The 4563-nt window shown below is 44.8% G+C and overlaps 1 protein-coding gene across 1 annotated transcript in view; it reads right to left on the bottom strand.

The window, feature by feature from the left end:
* slc8a4b (solute carrier family 8 member 4b) overlaps positions 1 to 4270 on the bottom strand; it is a 178845-nt gene extending 174575 nt beyond the window's left edge. Inside the window, exon 1 of the mRNA XM_080451065.1 lies at positions 4060 to 4270. The gene's annotated coding sequence lies outside the window, so the exon portion shown is untranslated. The remainder of the gene's footprint in view (positions 1 to 4059) is intronic.
* Positions 4271 to 4563: the final 293 nt, after the last annotated feature.

Genomic DNA, 4563 nt, shown 5'->3' with positions numbered 1-4563 from the left:
TTTCTCTTTAAAACGTTGAAAAATGTGTTGTCTTTATGATACCAATAAATAGGAATTTAACGTATTCTGTGTTTCATTGACACAATTAATAAAGATTTCGGACACTGTGTTTTTTCTTGATTAGCTTATTAATCCCGCGGGGGAAATTCAGCTTTCAGCTTCACCCAGCTGATGGCTGCTTAGATAAGATAAGACCTTTATTGATCCCATGGCGGAAATTCGGTCGCCAAAGAAAGCACAGCAGTTAAGATACAGTTTACAGGGCAAGATAAAGTACTACAGCAGGGTAAAATACATCACACTCAAAAGAAACACCGTCAATAATGAGCAGCAACACTATACACCCTCAACAGCGTTTCATAGTGCAGGACAATAGAAATAACAAGAGAACGCACACGCACAGTAAGCATGTCAGTAAGCATGTCAGTAAGTATGCTCAGATGGTTATGATGAGCGCTCGAGGGGGGGGGGGCAGTTAGGGGTTAAGTGTCTTTTGCTCAGGGAATCTTTGACATGTCGACCGGGTTACGTGAGGCAAACCGTTTGACCTTCGAGATTCGAACCTGGGTCTCCCCACGTGGGAAATCAAACATCAACCGCTAGGGCAAGAGGGAATCCCCCCCTTAGCCCTTAGGGACATATATTAGGCTTTTGGGCTTCAGGCTGTGCTGCTCTGCTACACTCACCTGCCCTTTGACCTCCCCCCACCTAACCGGGAAACCCGACCCGGGTCACGGCACCAACGTAACACCCGAGATTCCAAACCAAACCATCTTCCATCCAGGAGGGAATCCCCCCCCCCCCCTTAGCCAGGGCCAGGGGAGCTTTTGGGCTTCATATCTGGGCTAGTGTGTGCTACAGTGGGTTAGATATACCTGTTGCTGGGACTGTGTCGTATTGGCTTTGCTCACACGACAACACTGCCAGGTTACGGGAATATTGCTTTTTTCAGTCCGTGCCCTTTGGAACTAATATCAAATAAGTTAAGCTTCAAAACCACATCAGCCTTTTAAAAGGTATCAAAAACCAAGTCTAGCCAATATTCAATCATTTAAGCTGCTTATAACACTTGCCGTCACTGGAAACGAATTAGCCCACGATAGCCCACCACATTTCCGTGGACAGCTTGGATCCTTGAATTATTGAGAGGGCGACATCATGCCCTTATTGTTAATTATTTACAACTACTCAAGAGCTCATCATCATCAACACCATCTCCATCATCATGCTATGTCATCCGCAAGAAATGGATAGCGCCGTCTTCTTCGTCGCCACTAACGCGGCCATTGCAGTCAAATGATCACTTATGTATTATAAATAGCTGTAGCCTATTAATTTCAACAGCATCACCACCACCATCATCATCATAATCATCATCATCATCAGACTGTCATCTCCGGTCATGTCAATTTAACCACTTAAACACTCTATTCTTAGTAAACTTCGAAAAGGTCGCAACTTGTACTTGGACCACTTTTTCCTGTCTATACTACAACAAATCTCTTCGCTATAGCCAAGTACTGTGAGCTTGTAGATCGGCTATTTTTTGGTTAGTAATGTCCCCTCACCACAATATGGATGTGTGTGTCACCCTCACGAACTCCATGAACTGTGAAATCATTAGGCTACAGGGGGGTGTAGGTCAGACCCTGTCATCGGACCCTCATCACAGTGTGTGTCACAGGCACAGCTTAGGTATTGATCAAGAACCGGTCTAGATTGACAAGAGGGTATACAGCCTTTATCTATTCTGTGCCAGCGGTTCTCAAAGTGGGGTTCCAGGGGGTCCCCAGCAAAATTTAGTTAATATAGCATCAAAAATCTGTTTTTAACACTTTAATCCTATTTTATATTTGGGGTATTCTAAAATAAAATTGAACAACCCAAATCTTCTCTTATGGGGGTCCCTGACAAAAAAATATTTGCAGATGTGGGTCCGCGACCAAAATACATAATCATTTGGGGGTCCTTGACATGAAAATGTTTGTCTATATGCAGTCTGGTGCTCAGAGGATTCTCACAGTATTCCCTGGTAAGTGGTAACCAGTATTATCCAGCAACCATCACCCTCCCTCCCTCCCAAGTCTGACTAGCCCCAGTCAGCAGTGTTGCCATGTCTGCTTATTATAAGCGATTTTGGGCTTGTTTTTCTGTAAAGTTGCTTGTAAATATTGTTTTGCGTTTTTGGGCTTGTTTCTATAGTTTAGTTGGGTATCTGGACAAATTAATATGCATTTGTCCACGGACCCCCATCTGAAAATATTTTGTGCCAGGGAGTCAGGGACCCACCGTACCATTATTTGTGTTGTTAAAATGTATCAAAAAGGTGTCACTTTTTTTCTTGTTTGAAAATAGCAGATCTACGAGCTCACAAGCGTGAGCCTGCTTGTAGATCGGCTATTTTCAAACAGCCAATGTAAAGTAGGCTGGCTAGGTTAAAAAAATGCTCATGTGGCCTATACTATAACAAGCCCAAAAGAAGCGGCTTGTTTTCATAGACCTGGTTGCTTATTTCTCTCGCAAAATCTGGCAACAATGCCAGGCAGTCAATCGCGGTAACTGAGAACTGGTCAACGGTAGCCTGGTCAATGGAACCTCAGGTTCCTCCAAACGGGGCTATAGGTAGGCTATAGGTCAACCGACCACCAGCGCACTGAACGCCTAGCTGCCCTCAGAAACAACATTTAATTGCCCCATCTTCTTTTTGTCTGGTAACGGAGAATGTAAGAAAGCACAATGCTCGAGTCTCTCGGTTATAATTGAAGGCTGGTTTATATGGTTGCGCGCTCACGTCGCGCACCGAAAATAGCGGATCTAGAAGAAGCCCACAATGCGTGCAAGATCCGCTATTTTCGGATAATAACTAACTGCCGCACGGGGTCTGGGAGGCAGCGACATCGGAGGACTGGAGAGACGCACCTGAGACCCGGTCACTGACCGCAGGTCTCCGGTCCCTCCAAGCGCGCACGCACGCACGCACGCACGCACACACACACACACACACACACACACACACACACACACACACACACACACACACACACACACACACACACACACACACACACACACACACACACACACACACACACACGCATCATCTCTCCTCTCCAACAACCTGACTGTTTTTCAGCCATTGAACCCCAGCAACATCCACATTCTGGGGGGGATATTCGCCAAAAATAGCCGTTAATTGTGAGCTTGCAGATCGGCAATTTTTTTGGCGAATGTGGTGTAGAGGGAGAAAAGGGCAAAGCGGTCCAAGTAGTCTACAGTTGTAACTCAGGTCCGTTTTTTTTTAAAGAATAGAGGGTTTATAGGTCAGTGGTTCTCATCTCAACCAGTGGTTTGGGGACCACCAGTGGTCCTTGGGGGTGTTCCAGGTGGTCCAGCTAAATGATGGAGTTGGTAACCAAATGCACCCTTATAGATCTTTGACTAAAATTAAACCAAATGGACCCAATAGTTACATTATTGTTAAACATCTGCATTACTTAATTTACAAGAAGTCTACACACACAGAGAATGTAGAATAATTGTTATTTTTTTTAACGTTTGCCTCATATCTCCTATTATTGGTATCAACATCAACACAGCATGGAATTGTGGACAAAATCGTATCCAAATTGAAACAAAATATTCTAATAGTTTGGGGTCTGAGAGTCTAAATCTCATCAAATGGTGGTCCCTGGTCCGAGGCTCAAATGCCGAATAGATAATGGACCTTGCATGAAAAAAGGTTGAAACCCACTGGTTTTAAGTGCATGGTTAAACCATCAAACTCCATGAACGGCTGTATAGTGACTTCTTTCACACAGACACATATGCACGTATTTACTGGGAAGGAAATGAAATCAATCACCAAAGATGACAGCAACGTGCGTCTCTCTCTCTCGCGCACATTTCTGATCAACACACGCTCGCACCGAGGAGGACATCAACCAACCACCTCTCCTTCTGTCTCTCTGTTTCACGCGCACGCGGGCACACAGACAAACACGCACAGATATATTCAATTCGGCATGGTTGGAAAATAGAAGATAAAATAAAACTACATACGTTTTTGGCGTTTCTTCTCACGCGTTCACCACTTCTTCTGACAGAGAAAAGATTCCTTCATTCATTCATACATTTATTCATTCGTTCATTCGTTCGTTCGTTGAATTCATCTATCCGTTCCGTTCCGTAACGTAACGTAATAATAACGGCACATAAACAAATCTCGCGTCTTCTCTGGTAAAAGCAGCAGAGAAGGTAAAACACGCGCAATTCACCCCGTTCGTCCTCCTCTAGTGTCTAGTGCCGTCACCATACAATCTGTGCCCTGCTCTCTCTCTCTGCCTCTCTCTCTCTCTCTCTCTCTCTCTCTCTATCTCTATCTCTCTCTCTCTCTCTCTCTCTCTCTCTCTCTCTCTCTCTCTCTCTCTCTCTCTCTCACTTCCTCTGTCTTCCCCCCTGTGTGTGTGTGTGTGTGTGTGTGTGTGTGTGTGTGTGTGTGTGTGTGTGTGTGTGTGTGTGTGTGTGTGTGTGTGTGTGTGTGTGTGTGTGTGTGTGTGTGTGTTG

The sequence above is a fragment of the Gymnoscopelus braueri genome (assembly GCF_963280865.1).
Source record: "Gymnoscopelus braueri genome assembly, chromosome: 15".
Lineage (NCBI taxonomy): Eukaryota > Metazoa > Chordata > Actinopteri > Myctophiformes > Myctophidae > Gymnoscopelus > Gymnoscopelus braueri.
This window is presented reverse-complemented; position numbering and strand designations above follow the sequence as displayed.